General features: G+C 40.3%; 2 non-coding genes across 2 annotated transcripts; both read left to right on the forward strand.

Annotated features, from left to right (window-relative positions):
* Positions 1-629: 629 nt before the first annotated feature.
* On the forward strand, positions 630-702 carry trnaf-gaa (transfer RNA phenylalanine (anticodon GAA)). The gene has a single exon. It is a non-coding gene; the product is annotated as a tRNA-Phe (tRNA).
* Positions 703-3,682: 2,980 nt separating this feature from the next.
* On the forward strand, positions 3,683-3,755 carry trnaf-gaa (transfer RNA phenylalanine (anticodon GAA)). The gene has a single exon. It is a non-coding gene; the product is annotated as a tRNA-Phe (tRNA).
* The last annotated feature ends 10,558 nt before the right edge of the window (positions 3,756-14,313 follow it).

Genomic DNA, 14,313 nt, shown 5'->3' on the forward strand with positions numbered 1-14,313 from the left:
AACTGTTAGTGCACCCATAACAATTAGAAAACAGCCAATAATATAGTGAGTGGGTGGTGCAAATTGTATGTGTTAATTTTAGCATTGTCTTGTTACTGTTGGCATGGTAAAATCAAACTTCACTACGGATCTAGCTTTGTGCTTTCTGGTAAGATGGCATCCTTAGTTTTTCAAGTGGGTGCATCCGTGTTCAATATGGGTGCCCTCAGTAGGCACTGAGCACCTCCAGTACCTGGCAGTTTTCATGCCATGCTCCTCCCAATGAGCTATACTGTACGCATTAGTTGAAGTGTTGCCAGCATGCTGTTTGAAAACTTTGCGTGGGCTTTGTGTTGCGTGGGAGGGAGGCGATACAGACCTCTACAGTATGGGAAAAAAAAGGTCATCCATGTGGGATGAAGCCTGCAGGGCAAAGTAAATCAGCAGCACTTAGACCCAGCGAGAACAATCAGGCCACTGCTACTACTTTTGATGATTTCTGCATTTTAATATAATTTTTGGTTTAATAAAATCAAACAACATTTAAATCCCAACACATATCTTGATAATGACAGTTAGACAGATTCACATACACAGAAGAGCGACCCCTTCAGTTGTACCTCGACATTGCATGCGTCGTTGTACGTCAAGCCGAAATAGCTCAGTTGGGAGAGCGTTAGACTGAAGATCTAAAGGTCCCTGGTTCGATCCCGGGTTTCGGCAGCAAATGGGACACTTTTGAAAACACTGCCATTAAAATACACAGCCATTATGCACAGGTTATTAAATAAAAAAAGAAAATTCACAAACATATGGAGGGGAAAAAATCTATATTTGTCTATGGTCGAAACATTAAATTCCTCAGTCTCAAGCATGATTACCACAATGAGTAGGTCTAGTTTATTTTATTCCTTTGTGAATATGACTTTGAAATGTACTTTCACGTAGGTGGGCCTATTTATATATTTATTTGGTTCGATCCCGGGTTTCGGCAGGTGTTACGCCATGTTTTTAATTAAAACGTGATAGTTTCTTGTGATTAATATCAACACCTCACTAATTGCAGAATCTAGACATTATGGTGGTAAATAACAAGCAAGGCTGACTTCCTTGGACAGAGATAATTTAATGCATAAACATATAGAATAATACAATAATGTATTAATACAGCATGACAATTAGACAAGACCTAAATAAATGTAGGCTATGCTTTAATGAATTGCTACATTATTCAGTAAATTCATCCTCCTTAACCGCTTACTCGGATTCGGGTCGCGGGGGGCTGGAGTCGATCCCAGCTGACTTTGGGTGAGAAGCGGGGTACACCTTGGACAGGTCGACAGACTATCACAGGGCACACACGAGGAAGCAAACAATTTACATTCGACTGTGAAATCGGGAAAGCATCACAAAATCCAAAAGAAACAAGAAATTTGACCTGAGGTCTCCAGACTATCACAGGGCTGACACATAGAGACAGACGTCCATTCACGCTCTCATTCACACCTACGGGCAATTTAGAGTCACCAGTTAAACCGAAGCTGCATGTTTTTGGACTGTGGGAGGAAGTCGGAGGACCCAGAGAGAACCCACACTGACACAGGGAGGACATGCACACAGAAGAGTTGCATGCCAGATCCGAACCTGCGACCCTCTTGCTGTGAAGCAGGTTTACCTAAATGTAATATTTTTCTGTTTATTTATGCAACTTTTATTTAAGCATTCGTTTGTTTAGTTATTTTTTGTCATATTAAAGTTTTTTTTCATACAAAACAGAAACTTCTCACTGCAGCCTTTTGACTGACAACCTATTTCACCGTATGTTCACTTTAAATGCTCACTTTTAAAGATTGCTCAAAAGTGACACGTTATCTAAAAAGTGCCATAAACTGTCGAGTCATATGTGCAGTCTTATTGACAAGCCGTGGGATCAGCGTCCTGTCACAACCATTACGGGAGAAGCACAAGATGCACTGTTAGAGTTGTTTTCTGGGAAAGGTTGGTTTTGCAGAAATTTGAAGAACTGATTACCAAAGCAAAAATGCTTTAAGGCTGAAACTCACAACAAAGTAAAGTTCCCAACTTAGTGTTTTTGCAGCATGATATTCAAAACTAGAAGTCACTAAGGACCTTAGAACAAGAAGCACAGAAAATCAGTCAAGAAGAGGAGGAAGAATAATGTGTGGTTTATGTGGTTTATTAAAATTGTTGTTAATGTAACAGCATTGGACCTAAAAAACAACAACTACAGACTAATTTATTGTTCATATAGTCACATGAGATTTAGATTGCATATATGAATTATGAATCAATGAATTAATTAAATAAAATGTATTTATGTCAATAAATAATAGAGAACTTAATATTGTGCATGTTGCTGTGAATACATCTCTGTTCATGAACAAATACTCTTGGTTATGTTTGCATACTTTGCATAGCTTACTTGTGTATAGCATGCTGATTTTACAACATTCTCTAAAGGCATTTTTAAGCTGAATTGTAAAAGGGTACATGTAGTACTGAAAGGAAGAAGGAAACCCCACTGCGAGGCAAACAGCATGATGATAATGGACAGTACTGTGCATTAGAAGCTCATATGATGATGTATTAGCTGACAGGCCACTGGGCATATCCTGCTGCTGATCTGTACAAACAACTAGACATTGTTGGAGATCATTCAGACACCATAAAACTGTTATCACTGTTTGAATTACATCCGCTCAGAACACTTGGACTCTCAGTCGTTAGTAAAAAATTAATTAATATTGGGCCCGTCTGCCCTCAGTTTAACATCTGCAGACACCCATGGTTGCATATTGACTGACCTCTTCCATCATAGACTCCCTGTTCCCTTGGTATCTGGCAAAATATGTTGCAACATCTGGGCCATCTTCTGCCCAGTGTCCGCCACAGCCTGGCCACAGCCTGTCATCACCCTGAGATTTCAACTTTGCCATTTGAACATCCTAACTTGCACAAGTGCAGCTCAAGGTCATGTTTGGGTATCTGCTAAATCAAGTGGAAATACGTAAAGTACATTCAGACAAAAATATCCCCAGTGAAACCCATTAAAACAACATATTTTAATCCAATTGCCATAACAGCATTATACACAATAATGCTTTCAATTTAGAGTACTAGTTTCAAAATGTTTTTTTTTTTTTACTAATTTTACCAGAGTCATTTTCACACGTTTGCCCTATGGGGAAAATATATGCGTTTATCCTGGTTTCAACCACTGACTGTATACATAAGGTTTCAACTCAGGTTATTGCTGCTGTATTATGGAGCACTGCATTGTTTGATGCAATGCATCAAAATCAATGTTGTTGCAAATTATTCACATATCTCAGACTATGAACAATTAATAAGAAGAATCCCCGCTAGCATTTATATATATATATACAGCTTTTTTCGATACTTTCGATACTACGAACTTTTTTTCCATAACAAAACTTTGTAAAGAAATTGACATTTAAAGGGTTGGACTTCTGAAAATGAAGAAATATAATGACATATAATAATGATATGTCATTTAAGTGACATCAGAGCAACTGCTTGAAAGGAATGCACAAGTGGAAAATCTATCTATCTCATCTCGTTATCTCTTATATCTGTCCTGACTATTCCACCATATACTATACTAGACCGACCTCTGGTGGGTACTCTAACAAATTGCACAGGCAGATACAGACATATAGGCGCCGAAATAGCTCAGTTGGGAGAGCGTTAGACTGAAGATCTAAAGGTCCCTGGTTCGATCCCGGGTTTCGGCAGCAAATGGGACACTTTTGAAAACACTGCCATTAAAATACGCCGCGATTATGCACAGGTTATTAAATAAAGGTAGAAAATGCACAAACATTTGGAGGAAAAACCATTCACGATTACCACAGTGAATGGTTTATTATATTCCTTTGTGAATATGACTGTGAAATGTACTTTTCACGTATTTAAATATTTATTTTAATGTTCTTGATTCATTCACTGTATTTATTCTATATGTTTCAGAGGACGAAACGTTATGGAGGAGTAGTACATTAAGCAGCCAGTAGATGGCAGGATTCATGCAGAGCTTCAGACTCGAAATGGAGACTGTGAAACAACCACACATTTATCATTTATATATATTTGCACCTGCAGACAATGCAAGCAGAAGTAGCTCTGTTACCCTGGAAAGGTGCAAATGCACGTGTCAAATATTTATAACAACAAATGGCTTAAACTATAAATTAAGGTCTTCTTTACCACATAGCAACACAAAAATACACATTAACAACTAGTACTTGTTTACTTTTTCTTGAAAGTGAAAGTGTTTATACCACACTATGTTACAAGTAAAAGTCCTGCATTCAATACTTGTAAAGACACAAGGGGGACAGAAACAACATTTATGAGAATAATTTGGTTCACTGTGTTTCAATCTGGGCTAATGGAAACACTTGGGTGAAAAATAAACTATTATGTAATAAAACACCAACTTGTCTCACATAATTCAGGTCACATCTGACATGAGATCATGCCAAGAGAGCCTCAGCAGGACTGCAGCAGGTTTATGAGACCTCCTATGGTACACTTGGACATTCAGTCCGTCTCTCAGCTGTTCTGGTCTGTCTGAGTGCCAGTCGAGGCATGTAGAGGCAAGACAGCCTTGGTCCAAGAGAGCAGGTCCAGGCCACGGGGAACCGAACAGGTCGGGGATTTGCGTCATTCCCATTGAAACCTGAATGAATGGCCAACCGGCTCTCTGTGGTGAAGTGCTAATCAGCAGTGCACTGATGATGAACAGACAGAAAGTGGTTCAGAAAACTAACAAAGCAGGAGATTGGCAGGAGGAGAGAAAGAAGGTGCAAAATGTTCTGGTGAGATGCAGGGATGTGAAGAAATTATGTGGTTGTGTGTGTCTGAGTGTGTGTCTGTGTCTGTGAATGAGTGTGTGTACAATACACAATCATAAGAAGAGAAAAAACAATATGAAGGTAACTGAGAAAATTTAACTGAAAAGATATGATTCCTATGTTGACTCTAATTCAAGATGTTTCCTAGCTATCCTCCACACCCTACCTTAGCATTTTAACATTAACATTTTTCCATATAAATAAGTATATATACTGTATGTGTTACATACTATGCCTATGCCTGCTGTGTAATGGTGTTCTAGGGGATGATGCTGGTCTTATTGTACACCTGTTGGGTATGGTTAGTTGAGCCACTTTTCTGTTAATTCCTCAGGGGTGGAACAAGTTCCAAAACATGTTGAGAAACAAGTTTAGTTGTTGACACGAGAATACTAGATTGCACGTCCTATGTAACTTGAAAATGACCTCGAAGGTCCTGCAGAATGAGACAGATTTTACCTCCACCTGTCTATTTGGCCTGGTTTTCATGAAATGGGGTGTAAAGGTGTGTCATGGGTCAAGGAAGAACACATTTGTTTTTGGAGTGGATCAGAACCATGTGCAGATACACAAGTTATTAGTCACTTTCAGTGCCATTGGCCCTGGTGGAGGTTTGCACTCTCTGAGTTCTGTTCTAGTTCAAGTTGTTCCTGCAAACCCTTTGCTTTCGAAGTGAGTATCTTAACACTGGCCACAATAAGATCAGCTACGATAACATTCTGTTTTTCCAGGACACCTTTAAAAGGGACATACTGTATTACATTTTGTGGCTGTGAAACATACCAGTTTGTGCTTTTGAAACACTGTGTAATTGTTTTTGTGTATCTGAGGGGGAGATGCTGGGCTCATAATGTGTGCTTCAATGCACCCCTGATTGCTTTAAGCACATAAGTAGACACAGATTGCAAAGTAATTGTGTGCCTTTTTTTCTAATGGACATTCTGCTTTCTCATTTGTTGCTATGTAATTTGTTGCCGTGTAATATCCTGTGCTGTTGGTTATGCAAGATCTATCTGTTCTCTCTCCCTCTTGATTGTGCCTCTCTCTGTGTCTTTCCACTGTTGTAGTTGGTTTCCTGGTGGCTTTGTCCCCACTGCTCTTGGAAACCTACAAAGTATTCCTGAAGATGCCAGTCAAGCTCCAAACCAATTCAGTTAGGTGGTTGAATGAAATCTGCAGGTGGAGAGCGGTCCAGACAGCCGGACGGATGCATGGTTGCAGGGAAGAGGATGTTTTTGCTCTAATTAATCAAAACCCTATTCAGACGAGTTCCACTTCCAAGCAGCTCCCAGAGACGCCCCAGTCAACTTGGCATTGCTTGAAGGCTTACATAACGTCTAAGCAGCAAACCTTCGCCCTGTTTGTGTCCTACTTCCATTAGAGGTTGAGCTCTAAATAGGAGAGCAGTTGATGTCACACTGCCAGGCAGTATGGAGCCTCACCTCAACCTATATAAATATCATTAAAAGAGTAGAAAGATCATCAATGCTGAGAGGAAGCAACCATTGCAATAATAGTCAAGTCAAGTCAAGTCAATTGTATTTACATAGCCCAAAAATACAAATCACAGATTTTCCTCAAAGGGCTTTACAGACTGTACATGGTACGACACCCTCAGTCCTTAGACCCTCACAGCGGCCAGGGGAAAACCAGTGGCATCCCTAGGCTAAAACATTCGGGGCTACAGCCCCGGATGTTTTTTAATTAGCCCCGAATATTAATTTTCAAAAAAAAAATTTAAAAAAATCCTCAAACTTCGGTTATCTTATGTTGATGCTTCGATAAAACAGTGTTTTGGGACAGGTTTGAGTAACAATTAATTATTTTATTTGTATAATTTCGAAAAGAGTGTTGCAGCTGGAACTACTAGAGGGAAGTAGCTAACGTTAGCTAGCTAGCAGCTAGTTGATATTACATGGGGAAAAAAAACGATATTTTATTATTAGCATCTGTCTGTAAATGCAATTGTAGTGTGTGAGAATTGTGTACCTAAAATAATTAAGCTTGGGCTTCTTCTAGAGTCTAGAAGAAGCCCAAGCTTAATTATTTTTAGGCACACAATTAGAATCTAGAGGGGAAAGTAGCTAATGTTAATGTTAGGCTTTCACGTCAAACCATTGTGTTTATTTTCTTTTTCATGCATGATAGCAGCTAGCTAGCATACAGGGATCCTGCACAGTCTGCTTCTTTTACTGTAGCTGCTAATGTGTTAAATGGAAAAACAATGTGTTACCTAGCTAACTAATGTCAGTACATGGGTGCAAACCAAATTCAAAAGGGGTCATTCATTTGATGATCTGTGGTTATGGGATTGCATCGTTTTCACCTTTTTCACCGGTGATAGGACAGGTTTGCAGTGCACCCCTGTACTTAACGAAGGCCCCGTTCACACGAGGACGGTCTGAACAGAAGACGCAAAAGTGGGTCGCGTCTTCACTTTTTATTCCTCGTTTAGACGAGCATTTTCGGGAGGGAATCTGCGTGCATACAGTGACGCAAAAGTGTGTGAAATTCGATTGTATACATTCCAGGCGGCATCACTTAAAGCGATAAGAGCATCTTTGGGCATGCAGAAGTTTTCACGCCACACATTTTCATCCGCTACTACTTCCACAAAGTTATCCACCATCCACTAGATCTCCCAGGTCTCGTTCACAGCCGTCTGGCTCACCTCCGACAAATTGCTGCATCCAAAATGTGATAGAGGTAATTACAGATCCTTCTCTGTTCACTAATACTATCTCTACATATCCTGTACATTTGGTGGAAAGACTCCTGTAAGTTTGTTAGAGCTGCCAGAGCAGTTTGAAGGTCCGACGCATGGAAATAATCCCACGTTTGTTTATTTTCCTTTACTGGAGCATGTATGTGACGTTAACACGTACGTGACGTGAGCAGATCTGAGCAGAGTTTTGCGTCTTCGCGGTGTAGACGGACACGCTACGGCGGAGTGTATTTAACTTTTCCACTTTGGAAGGTGGTTTCAGATTTTTGCATCTTCAAGCCCCCAAAACGCCGTCACCGTCTAAACTAAAGGCACTTCCGATAAAATATTTTGTTGTTTTTACCCGCGAGCGTCCTCGTGTGAACGGGGCCCAAGTGTTTGTCTATGAATGCAAGTGTAGTGTAAATTGTGTGTTCGTAGGCTATGTGGAGAATGTCTCTATGACTAAAAATTTTGGGGCGCGCTCTGCACGCGCATCTGCTTGACTCTTCTGGGCTGAGCCCCGGATGTGTTAAAATCCTAGAGACGCCCCTGGGGAAAACTCCTCAAAAAACCCTTTTAGCAGGGGAAAAAGAAGAAGAAACCTCAAGGAGTGTGACAGAGGAGGGATCCCCCTCCCAGGACGGACAGGGATGTCGTTGTACAGAGTGATCAACAGAGTAGATAGAGGTTGAAGGGGGGGGGGGGATAGAGAGGGGAGAGGAGCAGGAGTTATGGGAGGGGCACAGCAGCAGGTGATGAAGCACCACCATTAGCCAGTAGTGATGGGGTGAGTGTAGAGTGGACAAGGAGAGGAGCATTCCCATCTGGGGCCCAACAACGTCCACGGCAGTGAGACCAGCAGGAGTGATGCCGAGCAGGACCACAGCTCCACACCCTGTGAAAGAGAGAGCGAAGAAAAGTGTGAGTACTCTGGGAAAATGCAAGCTTGTGACATGTATTATTGGGACATCAGAGAGAGAAGAAAAGAGGAGCCTATAGCGGCAAAACTAGGGGCTAGTCTAAGGCGGGCCTCAGCCAGCCCTAACTATAGGCTTTGTCAAAGAGGAGCGTTTTAAGTTTACTCTTAAATAAAAAGAAGGTGTCTGCCTTTCGTACTGAGACTGGGAGTTGATTCCACAGGAGAGGAGCTTGATAACTGAACACTCTGGCTCCCAATCTAATTTTAAGGACTTTAGGAATGATGGGTCATATTGGTTAGAGTCAAATGTGTAAAGCTATTCCCACACTACCAATTCCTCCAATATTTCTACCACAGACTCAACCTCCCACAAATATATTTCTAGCTGCATTCTTTCTTTTTTTTTTACTTTGGGTTAGCAGACAACAAGTTGCAAGCTGTAAACACACAATGAAAATATTCTGACCATATAACATATGTATGGTAAATATGATAGCATACAGTTCCGCTTTTACACATTTAGCAGACATAGAGCAACATTAGCAACCAGTTGGAGATGTGTTTCCGGCCACTCATCAAGTAGAAGTCCAATAATCACTCTTGTTCTTGCTCTGTTTTGGTCTCCACCAACTCCTGAGGGCTCTTTAGCAGTTAAAGACGTCACTAAATGCATAAGAGCAGGAAATAATGAAAACTTTCAATATTGATTCATCTGCTGATTATTTTTGCCAGTAATCGATTCATCATTTAGTCTGTTAAATGTCCCAAAAAAATGTGAAATATGTCTGTCCTAGCTGTTCAAAGTCCAAGGTGATGTCTTTGACTGTCATGTTTTGCCGCAAAAAACAGATATTTAGTCAAAAACCAGTGTACACTAAGTTTATCTGTACTTTCTGTTGAAAATGCCATGCATTCCCTGGTCTTACCTCGCCCTGCAAATAGTTCTTGAGTTTCGAATACTTTATACATTCTAGTTTGCAAAAGTATGAAAAGTATGAAAGGTCATGTTGCTCTCATCAGCTGCCAATCATGCTGATAAGTGAGTTCACTCCTAACCCACTTGACCCATCAGGAGCCTGTGACAGAAGGTATGACACCTTTCTTTTGTGCCTGCATGTGTTAAGTCACAAAAAAGAAAAGTCACATTACTCACTTCACTGCATCCCATCAACACCTAAGTGGCCCAAACACAGCTGACAACAGTAAACTATTTGCCTGTTGGTCCACTCATGCAAAAACAATATACAGAGACACTGTTTGGAAAATATTAAAGACAATAGAAGTCAATGGATGGAGGTTGAAGTATTTGTGAGTCATTGCATTCTGTTTTTGTTTACATTTTTCACAATTTTCCAACTCCTCTGGATTAAGGATTATACCATTGACTAAGTGGGCAGTCATTTGAATTAATGTTCCTGATCTTCCAATAAACGCCTCAGCTTAGTTCCAGTTCCTAATCAAAAGTCCTGTTGAGTTACAGAAGGAATATGATCCTATGTTGACTGTAATTCAAGATGTTTGATGTCTATCCTCCACACCCTATCATAGCAACATTTTTCCATTTAAATCATTATATATATGTTTTTTAATGTAATAATGTAACATTGCATGTAGCCTATACCTGCTGTTTAATGGTGTTCTAGGGAATGATGCTGGTCTTGTATTGTAAACCTGTTGGGTATGGTTAGTTGAGCCACTTTTTCTGTTAATTCCTCAGGGGTAGTGGAACAAGTTCCAAAACTTGTTGAGAAACAAGTTCAGTTGTCAGTATTCAGTTGTCCTATGTAACTTGATGATGACCCAATGACCCTGGTTCAACATGTTTCTGTCAGTGCCAGATTCAGGATGACCAACAGGTTTAGTTTCAAGTAGGTTTTCACCTACAAAAGTAAGAATGAAAACAAAGTAAATCATATACATTAAAGCTGTCCCCCGTCCACAGTTTTCACTATGGGTAAAAGCCAACCCCAGGTTCACTTTTGTTTTGGAACGAGCCTTCCCCTTGACATTTCACCTTGCATTATTTATGTTTTTTTATCTGACATTTTCACTGCTGGAGTTCAGCCATTGGCACCCAGCCATTCAGCAATTGCCTGGGGTTGTCACACCCAAAGCCTGAGGGGTGACACCCATAAGGGTCTCAAAGGAGAAAATACAGGCAGGGTCTGCAGGGATTCTTTTTTGGAAGAGTATATACCTTTATTTAGGAATATCCGAGTCATTGTACCAGTGCTTGAATTTGATGTTTTTGGTTTAGTACAGCTGTTGCATGAATGTCAAATTTTACATAGAATTACTTATTTAATTACTTAGACCAGTAGCCCTCACTTCTCACATCAAGACCTTGGAGCGGCTGATTCTACGCCTGCTGAGAGTTGAGGTCAAAGACAAACTGGACCCCCTGCAGTTTGCATACAAACAACACATGGGAGTGAACGATGCTGTCATCTGCATGCTTCACCGTGCCCTTGCTCATCTGAAGGAAACTGGTGCTTATGTGAGAATCATGTTCTTTGATTTTTCAAGCGCATTCAACACCATCCAACCCAACATACTCAAATACAAGCTCACAGAGATGGGAGTGGATCTGTCCTTTATCTCCACAGATTAGCTGACAGGAAGACCACAGTATGTCAGGTTGGGGAACTGTGTTTCTGGGACATTAATGAGCAGCACAGGGGCTCCACAAGGGACTGTTCTGGCTCCATTCCTGTTCACACTGTACACAGCAGACTTCAAATACAACTCTGAGTCCTGCCACATCCAGAAGTACTCAGACAACACTGCTATTGTGGCGTGTATCAGGAATTGACAGGAATCTGAATATAGGGATCTGATAAAAGCCTTCAGTGACTGGAGTCACAAGAACTATCTCCTATTGAACACCTCGCTCCTACAGCCATCAGGCTGTCTCATTCTTCAAGAGCTAACAGACTAACTGAATTTCCCCTCGGGGATAAATAAAGTAATTTTGATTGATTTGATTTTGATTTAATTAATTTCTCCCAGTAATTAATAATATATAGCCTATTTTGGTATAAATTCCAACCTATTAATGATATTGTCAATAGAAATTACAAGTAAGGGGACAGTAAGAAGTGCTGGTACTCCGGCCCAGTGAAGGTACTGTGCAAAGAAGAAGTAGTATTTCTACGGTGGTCTTGTTGTTCAGCTCTTGTTGCATAACCCAGCATGATGCACACAGTCTAATTGTGACAAGGGAAGGTTGTCTAAGGGAACACAGTATGACCTCGCTTTTGTCCTTTTGATAAAAAGAAGGCATTGTCTTTGCAGACTGACTGAGTAGAAAGTAACGAACCCACTCACTGTTCCATGAACCAGCTCCAGACACAGTGGGGAGGCTTGTTTGTCTGTGTAATGTGTGTAGATGCTGCTGTTCAGATTGCTGCTGTTCTTTCTCTGAACTGCACTGACCTTTGCCAATGCCTGGGTGCTGATCTACGTCATTAAATCAAAGCAACAATTGAGAAAAGTTTGTTTTCTTCACCAAAACAATGAGACAGAAAAAAGCCTTTTTTGTCATTCAAAGTACACTGTGCTCCCAATAATCTAACACTTGTTTTCAAGATTTAGTACATTTAATTCGTCTGTTCTCCTCCTCTTCCACTCAGTGTAAACCAGCAGGATCACATGCAGGGTATGAGCAGTTCACTGACCCTCTGTTCTGCATGTTCCAAACCAGATGAAGATCTCTAACTCATTTTTCTTATGGGCTGACATCATCTACTAGAGACTGACACTTCCAGGTGCACGAAAACTCACACACATCACATTCACTACCACACCACGTCTGTCCCCCTTGACTCACAGAGGTCATAAAGGTTAATGACTGCGGTTTTGCTTGTTACCTAATGCACCATGCCAACATTTGTCAGCAGAGCAGTCACACTTTCCAATGACAGTATTGTTGTGCTTGCCATGCTGGTTCTTTCCTTCTCTGGTGCGAATGTGTGCGTCACTGTCAGTGTGTGTTTGAGCGTGTGTGTGTATTTTGTCACATGGTTGGTGGTGCATCTGTGGTTTTCCCACCAACCGTCAAGGGCTCTAGTGAATGAGGAAATTTAAAATAGAAGCTGAGGCAAATAATCACTATGGGGCTGGATCCAAAAAACATTTTGCAGAGAGAGAAAGTGTCTTATTCACACTCTCTCACCAGCATGCGTGCACGCACACACACACACACACACACACACACACACGGCAGGATTGAGTGTCCCTCTAAAGTGTTTTCTATTGATATCTGTCTGGAGCCTGGCTGCTCGTCTCCCCTCACTCCCTCTTTACAGACTCAAATCCATGACCTGTTATGTAACTCCGCTCCTTAGCCATTATAATGGATATAATAACACGATTGGACCTAAAACAGATATAACCTCTGTCAACCACTTTGCACAGTGCAAAAGAAAGGATTAACTACTTATCTGGAAATGGTTTAAGTGTACTCATTTCCTCATACTGATCTGGATAAAGTTGTCAAATACTTTGAAATAACAGTACCACAACAGAGAGACCAGCATCCCCTGTCTTATCATATTATTGTTAAGCTGTTTTCATTTTATGTTAAAAAAATATCCCAGTCACTATAATATTAGGGAATTTTTTTTTTTTTTGACAAAAGGATAATATAGGTAACCTGGTTTACAGGCTTGGGCTGCAACTAATACTTATTGTACTGATTAAGATTCCACTTATATACTTGATTCCATACAACATGCCGGAAAACAGTAGGTAATGTCTTAAAAATTGGATGCTGTGTAAAATTTTAAGAAAAGAGAATGCATCAAATTCAGAATTTGGAGTGTATTCAAAAACAAAGCTCATCAGTTTGAACATTACATGTGTCTCTACAGTTTAACTGAATATAGGACAGGAAGGATTAGCAAATTATTGCAGCATCCCATCTTTTTTGGAATTGGGGCTGTAATTTGTTTTGACCTACCAACAGCCCAGAACCCCAAAGATGTTCTATGGATATAAAACTGAGCAAAGTCTCACATTGGAGAAGCATTGGAGAATGTTAGGACTATTTGCTTACAAAATTACTTCAGCAATTAATCATTAGTTGGTAATTTTCTGTTGTTTGAGTAAATGATGAATCTGCTAATCATCTAGTGTGCCTGTTCTTCCTACAAAACATTCAATTCAACTTCTCTTCCACCACATGGGTTCAAACTGGTAAACCACATGTGGTTTGAAACATTTGATTTTTTGAGATGTTGATTTGGCATCCTGCAGCTTTAATTAAAATCCAGCCCAGCAAGTGAGCATGCCCTTTTTCACATGAGTCTATTAGAAACCTTAGAGATCTCCACTAATGGATAGGACTCTTCTCTGCACTTACGTAACACAAATCATAGTGAGGATTCCCCTGCAGGCAAAAGGGCTCTGACTGGCTCAGCTGGCCTCCCCCATACTGTGATGATATTTAGTGTGATTGAAAACTGGAGCCAGGTGGCTACAGTGATGATGACAAGTTGTCTTTTCACAGAAGATAAATTTTAGCACAACATATTTCACAGGCACTTCTCATTTTCTGTTGCACGATCTCTCACAGCAGATTATTTGTGCAGGCTGGCACAATGTTTAGTTATACATTTACAGTATATTATGCTTCCATGCATCCACTGACACATGATTCGCTTACTAATTGTTATTGATTGAATTGATTGAAGTCATACAATTCATTGACAAAATTGTCAATTAATTAATGGGTTTGTCGATATATGAAAATAATTACTAGTTTTAGCCCTAATAATGAATACGTCTCGGAGCAGAAAATAAGAATTTGT

The sequence above is a fragment of the Centropristis striata genome, chromosome 3 (genome assembly GCF_030273125.1).
Source record: "Centropristis striata isolate RG_2023a ecotype Rhode Island chromosome 3, C.striata_1.0, whole genome shotgun sequence".
Taxonomy (NCBI): domain Eukaryota; kingdom Metazoa; phylum Chordata; class Actinopteri; order Perciformes; family Serranidae; genus Centropristis; species Centropristis striata.